The sequence below is a fragment of the Panthera uncia genome (genome assembly GCF_023721935.1).
Source record: "Panthera uncia isolate 11264 chromosome A1 unlocalized genomic scaffold, Puncia_PCG_1.0 HiC_scaffold_16, whole genome shotgun sequence".
NCBI classification, from domain to species: Eukaryota; Metazoa; Chordata; class Mammalia; order Carnivora; family Felidae; genus Panthera; species Panthera uncia.
The window spans coordinates 44,564,676-44,579,086 of NW_026057576.1; the positions used below are offsets into that span (position 1 = coordinate 44,564,676).

Below are 14,411 nucleotides of genomic sequence, written 5' to 3' on the forward strand. Positions count from 1 at the left end.
GGGTTGCTGTTAGGATTATTAAAAGCAAGGAGGCAGATTATGTTCCTATATGTTTCACTTTTTTGTACAATTCTCCCAAGACTTCTATGAGGTAGATATGTTCTTTCTTGCAGATAAGCGTATAAAGAGACTTTAAGCTTTTGCCCAACCCTCCTGACATGGTAAGTGGAAAAGCCCAGGTATGAAACTCATTTGGAAGATATTCTATGCCAGGTAACAGGGATGGGACTTGATTCCTTAGACAGTATGTATTTTCTAAATATCTTTAAACAGTTTTTATGACTTTATAAAATCAATAAGATTGATATGGGTATTTGATTTAAAACTCGTTTTCTAATATATTCATATTAGCAAAAGAGAAAATTATATTTAAGAGAAACTCTTTGAGTCTCCTTCAAATAAAATGAGTCAATCCTTATACAGTTCTATTTGTTACCATGTGATCTCAGCTTCTCCTAATTATGTCAGGAGTCAAACGGTTTACAGAAAGATTTTATCAAATTGATTGAAGCCCCAAACCCTGGAAACTAAAAGAGAAATATAACAACACAGCCACATGCCATTTTTTCCTACTTCTCACTTCCAAAGCTCAACAGCACAGAGGGACAGATAAGGTGTGAATGGAAAAATTTTACTATCCTGACATCTGGTGAAAATGTCACTTTACTGAAAGTATTGCACTTAATAAATTTATTTGTTGTGATGATAGATTCCCTCCAAGTAGTAGAAAAAGAAGCAATGGAAGGTTGAACTATTTAATAATTTTTAGAACATTTTTTAACATTTATTTATTTTTAAGACAGAAACAGAGTACAAGCAGGGAAGGGGCAGAGAGAGGGAGACACAGAATCCAAAGCAGGCTCAAGGCCCTGAGCTATCATCACAGAGCCCGACATGGGGCTCAAACCCACAAACCACAAGATCATGACCTGAGCCGAAGTCAGATGCTTAACCAACTGAGCCACCCAGGAGCCCCAAACTATTTAATAATTTGGAAATGATAATCTTGGGATAAACTAACCACCACATTATGTATTTTTTCTAGCAATTAAGTTTAGAAACTTGCAAAAGAATGAAGTACAGTATCCCAAACAAGGCATGGAAAACTCACCACCCTCTGCATCAGTTAGCTCATGGCTGATAAATTGTAAAAAAGACACAGACAAACTAGAAAGTATCCAATGAGGCGAAATCTCAGTGCTAAGACTGAGAAAACACTGAAAGAAGGGGTGATATCATGCCTGGAAGGCAGGGAAGCCAGAAGTAAGTTGTCTTTTCAAATGTCTAGAGGATCATGATACTGACGAGGGATCAATATGGCCTTCCAAACAGAAACAAGGAACAAAATAGACCCTTCCAATTTACTCAAGAAAGTAAGAACTCCTACAATGAATGTGACCGAACAGTAAGAATATGCTATTAAGAATGGTTTAACCACAGATTTAACAACTACCTTTGAAGAATGTTGTATGTGGGTGACGGCTAGGATTGAAATTTAAGTAAACTTTATGAAAACTATAAGTCAAATTTTATGTGATTTTATGAGAGCACACACAAAAAAGAAAGGGGTTTCTGTGGCTGTGTCAAATGAATGAAGCAGCACACTTTAAAAGTGTATGTAAACTCAAGCAAACTCCAGAATTTTTCTTTGATGTTCTAGCACTTTTGTCTGGGAGTCAACCAATTATATGAGCAATCAAACAGGTTTGGTTAAAAAACAAAAAAACAAAACAAAACAAAACTGTGCTTAGAATCAGAGTTTCATTGTATTTATTCGTTTACTTTTGGCAAATCAACATCTCTGAATCTCTTTTTTTTTAATATCTCAAGTAGCAATGACACCATGTGCATGATAGGCTGAGGTGAGTATCAAAATAATCTTATTTCAACTGTGTCTTTTTTGTTGTGAACTATGCGGTACTGAGTATCATGAAAGCTTGTTTTCATTGGCTTTATTTTGTTTTCAAAATAAGTTTCTGTCCGGTATTTCGTCCCAGAAATCTCTTAGTTATTAAAGAATTCATCTGTCCTACTTTAGTTTATCTCTTCTTTTCTCTTCGAGTTCTACTAGTGGTTCATTATCATGAGAACATATGTAATAGCTTCACAAATGCCTATGAAAAATGAATGTTTTGTAGTAGTGGCATCTCCAAAAGATAATTATCATACAAACTTCAGTATGCATGTCAGAAGATTTGACCTCCCAGCATCAAAGGGAAGAAAAGCAATAATTTCTTGCTACTTGGTGAATATGCAAATTGGATTATACTATCATAACATAAATCCTAATGGATGTCTAAATCGTAATGGCATGGCACAGAAGGCTAGATGAAACATAGCTTCATAGATTTCAAGTTTCCACCAACAAATCTGTTTCATCAGACGTGGCACCCAGATTAAGAAATAATTCAGTGTGGATCCTCCTGGAGAACCAATCACCAAGCAAGTACAAAATCATATAACAACCTTGTATAATTGTGCAACTGTGTGCTCAAAGGACAATGTTACAACGGGAGTGGTGCTTTAAAATTCACCAACCTGGGTGCAGCCATATTGGAATCTGCCATCAGGTAAACAAAACAAGGTTCCCACTTCCAAGGAAACTGGAGGGCTCTCTAGTGCAGGGAAAATGGGGAGGTTGCCATGTTCCTCTACCACATCTCAAAACATGAGTCATCCATACTTGTTAACAATGAAGACAATATCTTAAAAAATTGTTGTTACATCTAATAAGTGGCATTAAAGACAAGGGAGATTCTTCCAAAATGTGCATTGATAGAGAGGAAATTCATATGTAGGGATGGAAGAGAATGTAGATATTAAACCCTTCTGTTTATAGATGAGAAAGTAGAAGCTTATGAAGAGTACAAACTCAATCACATTTGGGTGCCGTCTGACTACTGATGAAGTGAGCTCACTTAACTGCTACAATTTTTTTAGAAACCCAGCACTAAAAATGGCATGATTATTACAATAGGATGAAATCCACTGCAAATATCCCCAAGTTGATCCAGTACAACCTTACATTAAGGACCTATTTGGAACTCTTATACCTCTGTAGCATCAACAACCCATTCCTGGCTGTGCCAATCTTCAGCACCTCAGATAAAACAAATGATAAAAGAAACCCATGATATCTGCACATTAGCTCTGTTATCTGATGAAGCCATTAAGTAGTTAGTGCCAGCCTTGATTGGTTGCTCACAGAACTTTATAAAAGTTTCTAGGTTCCTTCACAAGTTTAGTAAGACTTCTCAAATAGTCTAACTACAAGTGAAAACTATGTCAACTTATAGTCAATTGAGTTATTTAAATATATTTATTTAAGATACACTATGGGGTGCCTGGGTGGCTCAGTAGGTTAAGCGTTTGACTTCAGCTCAGGCCATGATCTCGTGGTTCATGAGTTCGAGACCCGCATCAGATTCTGTGCTGACAGCTCAGGGCCTGGAGCCTGCTTTGGCTTCTGTGTCTTCCTCTCTCTCCCTGCCCCTCCCCTGCTCACACTCTGTCTCTGTCTCTGTCTCTGTCTCTCTCTCTCTCAAAAATAGATAAACAATAAAAAAAATTTTTTTAAAGATACACCATAAATACAGTATAAATATTCTCCCCCAAAAAGATTCAGCTTGGTGGAGTACACACTTCTTTAGGAGCATGTATGAATTGACAAAGTTATGTATGCAACTATAAACAACCAGCTTGGCAGTTATATTTATATATTATATTAGCATATATGAATAGCTCTGACACTTGATATCTATTTTATACAAAATGAACAGTAACTAGCTTTTATAAGAAAACATTAAAAACAGTTCAAAACACAGCAATGAGGGTGAAAACTAAATTATCTAATTTAGTCAGCAGACTCTGTAGAATTAATAAATAAGAATTATTAAAAGCAAGCTGCCCTGAGCAAAAAAAAAAAAAAAAGTGCTTATGCCCAAGCTGGCCCACATGCAGTGATGCCCTCGGGCATGCTAGGACTTTCTTCAGGAAATGTTTGGTTTAGATAAATTCAGGAGCTATATTTACCTAGAGAATGTCTCTCCTGGGTCCATGGGAAGAAGCAGGGAAATCTGAGTTCTGCCTTCCAAACCTCATTTCCCTAGGGATTCTAATTGAATTATGTCCTAATGGGTTCTTGGATAACACTCTAGCAACTTTCTTAGAGCCAAGAGGCCCTAAGTACTTCAGGTAAGAATTTCAAGACCACCCTGGCCAACTCTCACATTCCTGAGGTGTCAGAAAGGGCTCGCCCAGTATGTGTATGATCTTGCCAGGTAAACAAACGAGCTATTCTGTGGAGAAGTGAAAAGTAATAGAAAGATCTTTTGGAGACAGCCTGGTGGCTTTCAACTGTAAAAAAAAAAAAAAAAAAAAAAAAAAAAACCTAAGTAAACTGAGGATACCTTTGCCATCCAAAGTCAACTTCAAATTTATTACTAACCGGCTAACTTTACACATGCACTGGTACAGATTAGCCTGAGTAAACCATATTCCATTAATGGGATCCAAAAAAAAAAAAAAAAAGCCGTAAAACAATGTTGAAGTGGAAAAACAAAATATACACTGAAGGTGGGTAACAGTGTCATCATTCAGCAAAGAGTGGTAAGAAACATTACTTAAGACAAAGAAAACAGCGTGGAAGACAACTTTGAGACAATACAGTGACGTTCATAAGGCCAGAACTTGATCGCCATGAATAGCAGCTAAAGGATGTTAGAGATGAAAGGGTACTTGAGGATCATTCTAAACGTGAAGAAAGAAAAGCCCAGCCCCTTAGTTTTTTGTTTTTGCTTTTTTTTAATGTTTTATTTATTTTTTGAGAGAGCGCAAGTTGGGGAGGGGCAGAGAGAGAGAAAGAAAGGATCAGAGCAGGTTCTGCACTGACAGGTTGACAGCAGTGAGCCTAATGTGGAGCTGGAACTCACTAACCGTAAGATCACGACCTGAGCCGAGGTCAGAAGCTCAACTGACTGAGCCACCCAGGCCCCCTCCAGCCCCTTAGTTTTTAAATAGGGAAATCTACTTAGAAAAAAATCAGTAGGACAGTCTGCTTACCCCATTAGAATGATATTCCTGGTGCTTGCTTTCCCGACCATCCCCAGTATGTTCTTCACCATTGGCATGAGCCTGGGAGCTCCGCTGAATAAAAATCAACAGATTTTCTCCATGTACTGCTATAGCATCTCCCACTCCCAAATCCTTGATGTCTCTGTCCTGTGTGAACTGATTGGAAATATGCTTCCTGAATTTTCAAAGAGCAGTGTGCCTTTTTATTAGCTCAGACAATAATGCAAGCACTTCAAAAACGCATGGGACATTTTCTTGACCGATGTATAATTCTTCATAGCATCAATAAATTCTCTAATTCATCTCTATTTCACCAGAAACATGAAAATTACACGGGCAAAACAGAATATCTAATCATTTAAAATATTTTTTTCTCTGCTCACCACTCCAAAATCCAAACACCTACATGCTGTGAAAAATATCGAGATTGTAATTTGCTTAGCTAAAAATGTGCAATGACTAGTTTCTATTTAATATATAATTTTAGAACTCTGTAGATTTTGTTTGGGAATTTGTTAAGAAAAGGTTGAATACATCAAGTAAAGGCTATGTGAACACATCAAATGAATGATAGGACATTCTGCAAATGCCAGCACTTACCCCAGAACCTAGCACAGAGTAAGCCCTCAATCAATAGAAACTATTATTAGTATTAACTTTTTGAAAAATTCCTCATGTGTCATTCTCTCACATGAGAGCATTCCAAGAAGGTTCTTTAAAAGGAATCACTCCTCAGATTTAAAACATGACGCAATGATGAAATGTAAATATTGTTGAAAGGAACAACATGTGGGAAACTGTTAGTCATCTATACCATTCTTGGAATCCAACTAGAGGCCAAAGTTTCTTTTTTTTTTTTTTTAATTTTTTTCAACGTTTTTTATTTATTTTTGGGACAGAGAGAGACAGAGCATGAACGGGGGAGGGGCAGAGAGAGAGGGAGACACAGAATCGGAAACAGGCTCCAGGCTCCGAGCCATCAGCCCAGAGCCTGACGCGGGGCTCGAACTCACGGACCGCAAGATCGTGACCTGGCTGAAGTCAGACGCTTAACCGACTGCGCCACCTAGGCGCCCCAAGAGGCCAAAGTTTCACAAACATTACCTCTAAGCCTCACAACAACTCAACATCACAGTCATTATAGTCTTCTTTTTAAAAACAAGCACCATGAGGATGAGAAGTAAGAGGTAAATAAGTGGAGAGCTGAGGATTTGGAGACTACATGGCTTTCCCAGCATGGTCTTTCCACAGGGAGTCACACTCCGAGGGCCCAGCATTTGGTTTAATGTTCTGTTGCTGCCATCTTGAAATGATTAATAATCTTTGAACACAGGTCCCCATATTTTGATTTTGCACTGGGACCTGCAAATTATGTCACTAGTCCTGTCCTTTCACTATACCAAGTTGTTTTCCTAAATCGAAATACAATCAGACCATTTTCTGAGCAGAGGAAGAAAATTCACAGAATGCAAGGGGTAGAAGGATGATGAGAGAGTGTTGGAAATAGCCAACTGGAAGACAAAAATAAACACCTTCCCCTATTATGCTTTCTAGCAGCTACGTATGGAAACACCTTCTTTGTGTGAGGAACTTTGTTGGGTATGAATACCATGTAGAATTCATGAATTAGGTCATATTCCCTCTCACTCCTGCTTTCCCCTATGCTCTTCCTCTGCCTGCAACACTCAGCTCCTTCCTCTCCTTCCTACTGTCCACTCATTCTCAGAGTCTACATTCAGTCATCTGCTCCAGGAAACTTTCCCTGATTTACCAGGCCTTCCTGGGACACCCTGTCATTGCATGCCACTAGCAATCATTTACACCATCGTGTAATAATTACTTCTTTTCGGGGTGCCTAGGTGGCTCAGTCAGTTAAGCATCCGACTTCAGCTCAGGTCATCTCACAGTTCGTGGGTTCGAGTCCCACGTCAGGACTCTGTGCTGACAGCTCAGAGCCTGGCGCCTGCCTCAGATTCTGTGTCTCCTTCTCTCTCTGCCCCTCCCCTGCTCTCTCGCTCTCTCTCAAAGATAAATAAATATTTAAAAAATTTAAAAATTAGTAATAATTATTTCCTTTTGATTGTCTTTCTAATCCATGGGCTGAGGGACTGTACCTTACATTGCTGCAACGCCACACCTATGTTTGTTTAATTAATAAATGCATGCATAAATGAGTGCATGAAAAAGGGATTGATGATCTAAACAAAAACATTTCAAGGAAATGGACCACTTAATAGCACTTGAATGTACTATTTTAACACGTGTCTTAACTGGACTTCATTAGAAAAATAATTGTTTAATTTTGCTACAAAATGAAAATTGTTTAGAATTCAACAGTTAAATACTAAATTAGGAAATAAAAGCACTGTTTAATTTAATCTTTCTCACTATTATTTGCATGGCTTTTTCATATTTTTAGTAATCAGTAAAATGTAAATTGATTTTAAACCAAGAATAAAAGAAATATCCTGAAAAAATGTTGTTTGATATTTCTACACTATTTACTTTTAAGAATTCAATCATTACAATAAGAAAACAGCAATATGTAGTTTACATAATTAGCTCTTGTAATAATTAGGGGAAGGGGTGGGAGTCATCAATGAAACGCACACATTGCTGTCCAAGTTAAACCAGGAATTCCTAATGACTAACATTAATTGAAAAAAGGCGGCTCAAAAAAAAATCTATGTGAAACATTAAACAAAGTTATCTGATGTTTATGTTTTTCTCCTTTAATAATTAATGGAATGTAAATAGTCAGGGGAGGCTACAGTTTTGCATTGTAACTAACCACCATTATAAATGGCAGTCAGATGTTTACATAATACCCAGAACCCTTCTGTATGGAAGGAGGTTACAAATCTGCCCCTTTTCCCTGTTCAAAGTCAAAAATAATGGTGCCTGATCCCCAGAGCATTCACTGCAAGAACTGTTTGCATATTCAGTTATTGTTTCTGCTGCGTCAGTCATCTGTTGAAGTTCACTCTAATGTGGCCCTGATCAATTCTGCCAGCTGTGCTTAAGTGCTGTTTACTATAATAACATCACACTGCATTCTTATTTGGCAACAACAGCTATGACAGCACCTAAATGCATTGAGAAGCCAAGATTTTTATCATGTACACAGATCAAATTGAAACTATTTACAGAGGACAGTGATGTTCTATTTCTGTCCATTCTAGTGAATACCAAGAGCGTAATAATGGCTTTGCCAAAAGCATTACTATCCTGCCCTTTCTAATAAGTGAAGAGCCTGTTGATCTAAATCCTCAATAGGATATAAAAATTATTTTCTGATTGTATACCTTATAATCTTGACCTTATAATCTTAAACATGCTGATTGACTTGAAATAAATAGACCCCTACCTCCAACATATCCTGATATGAGGTGTAGTGTGTGTAAATTACCTAAAAATAATTTCTTCTCAAAAGACCGAGCAGCCAAAACAGTAAAGGTGAAAGTTAAAAGGCAAACACAAATACAATCTTATAACAACAGATCAGGTCAACAAAATATTAAATATTATGCTCTGTCACCTGTTATAATAGTACATTTCATCTCATGTTAAGCAACAAGGCAAACTAAGCCAAGTATGTCACTAGGACGAACAATCAGCATTTCTACACAAAACTTACACAGTCATCGTGATCAACATTTGTTACTGTTTTGCCACTTTATATTTAAAGACTTTATAAGTGAACTCTACATTTGCATGACATCAAATTTAGTGTTGTTTATTGTGATTTTAAAAATCTCATTCTTGTTTAGGTGATTCCTTCATCGTTTCCTTTATAACACATATGATATAAATAAAACTACTGGCTACGGAAAGAACAAAGTCACTGAAATGCCATCTTCTCAGAGGTTTTAATCTTCCTAAAGCAATAGCAAATAAGTGGACATTTTTAAGAATAGCATAGAAAACATATGGATAACTCTTAATATAAATTCATGTCATAGCTCATAAAGGCTCTGAAGGCTCCTTCTGAGCTATTATGGTGCATGCTGTGAATGTGTATTAACGTCAGTGCCCGATCATATGTTAAGTACATAATATTCGCATATTTAGTTCTATTCAAATGCCAATTTTAAAATATACTTTTTCTGAAGTCTTGGTTTCTAGTAGCCGTAATTTTTACATTAGCATCTATCAAAATAGTCACCTACTTTGACATTATTCAGCCTTTAAAATTATATTTGAACTCCCGCAAACTAGGAAACTATCTCTTTCTTTTCGTGCGCAGTCACTTAGCTACAGCCGAGTGAGAATTTTAGGAACTTATCTTTCTAAAGATGCTCAACACTTTATACATTTTATATTAACACTCTTTAGTAGATAATAATTATGTCCCCAAACAAAATCTTTCATTCCTGCTTCTTGTAGAAAACATGACATTCTATTACAATCATCAGGTTGCCAGCAAGAATCCAAAACAAAAATAATTCATTCAAACTCTTTAATCTAGTCATTGAAGATTGACAGTATCTTTTTATACTTTTGAAAGCTCTTTTAACATTAACTGATATTTTAGTGTGGGAAGAAACTAAAAGCTTTCTACATATAAAAGTTCATCTTTTACCTCCTCACCACCATCAGATAAAAGCATAAGGGGCTTGAAGCCACACTCAGATATACTGGTCCCATAGGAATGAACCCAGTGCATCATGAGTGCAGGGACAGGCAGCAAGTGTGAGCACTGACTTAGAAAAAGAGTCATGTTATCCCAGTAAGACAAGCTAGAGAACAGTTACATGTGACCTATTAATACTACTATGCATGGGATAATAGGAAGGCCTTCTTGTTACTCAAGATGAAGGTAGCCTGGCTAGAAAAATAAGCAAACCATTGCAAATATTGTAGTGACTGTCCTGTGAATGGATTGCCACACCAAATGACAGAACTCTCTCAATTCCACTTTCCAATAACTCCAAGGCACTCGGGATGTGACAGCATGATGAATACCACAACAGACAGCTCCAATATGGTACCATTTTACCAGATCAATATCTCGCTGCAATATAAGAAAAAAGGAGCTGATATTAGTCTACACAGTGTATTACAGATGAGGTACATTTCTTCTTACTGCACTCATGCTGAACCAAAGCAATAATTCATAGATCCCTTAAAAGGTTCCTGCACCACCACATGCAAAAAAAAAAGCTAATCTTTATTTTAACATCTGCTGGAAGATGTTATAGCTTAAAGCAATAGGTATGCAAGTTTTTTTAAAATGTCTCTCTTTATCATTTTATCTAGATACGGGAATAGCAAAGTATATCCAAAATCTGAAACAACACAAACATTCATAGATTGCTGACATTGTTCTATCATCAGGATAAAGAAAACTGTACTCAATATTTTACTACAAAGCTACCTTAATCCCTCCGCAAGTAGAAGCCATAGAACTTTCCACATTTGGGGTGTATGAAAGATAATCAATTCTCCATTATCTGTGATGGTTTATTCTTTTTCGGATTATTCCATATTTCCTTTTCAAAACCAAAGTCACCATGATCAAGTACTCATACTTAGCAAGACCCACAGAATAGGAAGCTGCCAAGAGTTCTTACCTACTGTACAAAGAATATTAGTTGCTAAGTGTACAAATCATTGAAAGTAATGCAAATAATTCTAATGACAGAGTCAAAATATAAATGATGGAGTGTTTTGTTGTTTTAAAATATTCTAATTTGTTCAAACCACAAGTACAAGGAGAAGTCAGAATAACAGATCATGCTAAATCCAAAGCCACCTAATTCAGACTTAATTTGACTCATGATTATCTTCTTTAATCCACTCTATTCATCATCTACTGGAGTGTTTTTCCTTTTCCTCATTTTCTCTCTTTTTTTTTTTCATAACCTGTTTCAGTAAAATAAATATTTACTTCCTGAAACAAAGTTCTATTAAATTAAAACTGTTCTATTAATGCTTTGCAGAGGAACTTAGCAGCCAGCTCACCTGAGTCCTGCTTCCTTTCCAATCATGCCCATTTCCGTTCTGGCACCACCCAAAGATCCTAATATAGAGATCCTCAATCAACATTTCTGAAAATCTGACGCTGGCTTCTGCCAGTCTCCTGCCCAACTGCTGGTAATAGTTGACCCCCACTTACCTCCCTCACTGCCACTCACTGAAGTGTCTGCACTGTGCTAGTGAAGTCTGTGACATATAGGAGTTAATACTTCACAAAGCTATGACTACTCCCAATATTTTCTATTGTTGCCAACCTGAACCGTGAAGTAGGTCAGCACTAAGAGTTTTGTTTTATAGATAAGGAAAATGAGGTTTCAGAGGTTAAATGTCTTAGCCCATTGACCCAACAGCTGTCAGAATTTAGTAACCATTCTCTGGGCCAGTGCTTTCCAGCCCAGATTTTGTAATACCCCAGGGTGTCTCACATTTCCTAAAGCATTTCATGAAATTCTCAAAAAACATTCAATTAAAGACAAATATAGGCCAAATTATGTATTTTAGACATGACCAGGAGAAACGGCACAAATATATAGTGCATCACAACTTGGTAAAGCATGGAAAACTGGGCTGTCTGGTAGTCCACTGCAAGCCAGGCAAGTCTTAGGAACAAGATAAAAACAGAGAGGTGTAATAATAAGACAAGCACGTTACCAGTCATTAAATATCATCTCATCTTTTGCACACATCACATTTAATACAATTACATTTTTATTCAGGAGAAGGGCAAAAATATAAGGAAATAATAATCATAAAATACTGTTGTCTCTTGATCTGCTCTTTGAAAATCAGCAAGAAAACTGATTAACTTTGTCTATGGGTTTTGTTTTATCATCTTCAAGGTAATTATACAGACTGAAAGGTTGCCTAGAAACGCTTGACTTGGCTAATATTGAGAAAGGGTATTCAACAGAGTTACCACTAATATTTATCTCCCCAGTTCATGTAGCTTATTTCTTTAAAGCAGACATCAATCAACTGTGGCATAACAAGAAAGATATGTTTATTTTATGGACATTTATTAAAATACCACACATGAGTGAGGACACAGAAAGATACTTGAAACACTAAAGCTGTTCCATAGTTAGATGCTTCAACGTGGATCCTCATCATAACAGCAATGCTAATCAAAGGATATTAAAATTAGCCATTTCACAGGAATTGTACTCCTCAAACTTACCTTGCCACATCAGGAGGTAGACCAAACAGGTATTAAACTGGTTACTCTGACCAAAGCTAGCAATAAATCTTAACTCTCTTCTTTTTGCTGTGGAGGCAACTGAGGCCCAGAAGTGCAAATCATGTGCCCAAGGTCACAATGTTAGTGTCAAAGGTGGGAAGATCTCCAAGTTAGGCCCAATTTGTCCCATTTTACCAATGGTACCCTTGAGGTTCAGAGACATTCCAGGGCTACTGAGAAGTAGAACTTGGGCTAGAATGCATGTATTCTAACTTTCAATTTGGTAGATGAAGAGGAACTCTCGTAGCCATCCATTTCTACACATGTATCGTTCAAAATATGAGATACTTCACTCCTCAAATTAATGTCTAAGAATAGAGACAAACTTGTATATTCAGTCTTCAAATTCAATTAAGGCTGTCCCTTGACTACTTCCTCCTTTCAAATGAATCTCAAAAGTGTTTATTTTAATCATAGCATTAGAAACAAATACATACAAACCCCTACTGTTTAAATTATTATGCCAGGACAAAAGAACACAATATAATACTCACTACAGATAACTAATTCGTTAGTTGAGTAGGAGGCAAAACATTTAAAAATTCTAAATATTAAAGAAAAATGTTAAATTCTTTTAATTCAAAAAACCTAAAATGCCTAAAATAAGATATTTAACAGTGTCCTTGGACCTCATTTACTTTCTATTTCCTACTACTTCAGGGTTCTGAGAGTTGAACATACACCTCTATCATTAGTCATCAGGTTTGAACTTTTTCAGAATACTGACAGGCATTAGATTCTGGTTCAGGGTTGGTTTTGCAAACAACGGAAATTTTTTTTTTTTATTTTGAAAGATAGTATTAAAAGTTGAATAGCCACTATGTCCTACACACTGTATTAGGAATCAAAGAAATAAAGGTCAAGATAAAGAAAAGGTCCCTCTAAGTGGATGAACTCACAGTCTAATAAGGAAGACTGATATGAAAAGAGATAATTATAGTACAAAGCACTTAGCTTTAGGGTAGAAACAGAAATGAAGAACTTCAGAAGTACAGTATATTTAACAGAAAAATCTGAACTCCATGACTGGTTTTCTTCTTTTTTTTTTTTAATTTTTTTATGTTTATTTATTTTTGAGAGAGAGAAACAGAGCACGAGTGGGGGAGGGGCAGAGAGTCAGGAAGACACAGAATCTGAAGCAGGCTCCAGGCTCTGAGCTGTCAGCACAGAGCCCAATGCGGGGCTTGAACCCAGGAACCTAGAGTTCATGACCTAGGCTGAAGTCAGAAGCCTAACAGACTGGACCACTCAGGCGTCCCTCCATGACTGGTTTTCTAAAATAAATAAATAATCATAACTTTCAGAGCATATTTATAAAGTTTGCTTTAAACTAAGAATGACCAAATATCTGATTATCATAGAAATGTCAGATTCACGTACATGCTCGCATGCCTGCTTTCCACCTGTGAGAATGACACAGTGAATTTGAAGGATCAGGGGAAATAATGGCTCACATTTCATATTTGTAACAAAAAATTCATACACTGCTGCTGTCTGATTACTTGGTTGAGTAAAATTCAGTGCAATAAACATGAGAAATAGGTATTAAAAGTTCCAGTAACAATGTTACACACGTTTGAAGATTTTTGAAAGGGCTCATTATTGACAAAAGTAGTTTATTTAGCTTGAATAATTAATATTATGCCTCAGTAACTCATAATAAACATGCATTCAATTAAATGTTAAAATATCACTTGAATCAATACATAATAATTCAAGAGTCAGGATCAAAAGAAAAATTAAGTAAAACTATTTTAATGCCCTAAATGCCATAAGCACTAGAGCAAAAACAATAAAAGGATATTTGATTTTTATAAGCATTTTCTTTGGGGCTTTCATAAAATGATGTGGACCAGCGGCCAAGTCCTGGCTCATAGAGTCTTTGCTATCTGGCCTGAGCAAATCACCTAACCCCACCCCACCCCCCACCCACTCCCCACCAGGGATCACTTTTCCCAATCATTGAAATGGGTGTGACGTCACCAATCTCACAGGTGTATTGTTGAGAAGCCAAAATGATTCTTCAGAGTGCTTTGAAAGTAGTGTCAGTGGTTGATCATCACAACAAAATTTTTCTATCATGCTTTTCAGGGTTGAATCAATAAAACGCATAGAAAGATGT

General features: G+C 36.6%; 1 protein-coding gene and 1 long non-coding RNA gene across 3 annotated transcripts in view; both read right to left on the minus strand.

Moving 5' to 3' along the window:
* DACH1 (dachshund family transcription factor 1) overlaps positions 1-14,411 on the minus strand; it is a 397,236-nt gene that overhangs the window by 267,059 nt on the left and 115,766 nt on the right. The window lies entirely within an intron of this gene.
* Positions 9,506-14,411, minus strand: part of LOC125933861 (uncharacterized) — a 34,946-nt gene continuing 30,040 nt past the window's right edge. The window contains exon 2 of the long non-coding RNA XR_007461127.1: positions 9,506-10,087. This is a non-coding gene — a long non-coding RNA (uncharacterized LOC125933861). The remainder of the gene's footprint in view (positions 10,088-14,411) is intronic.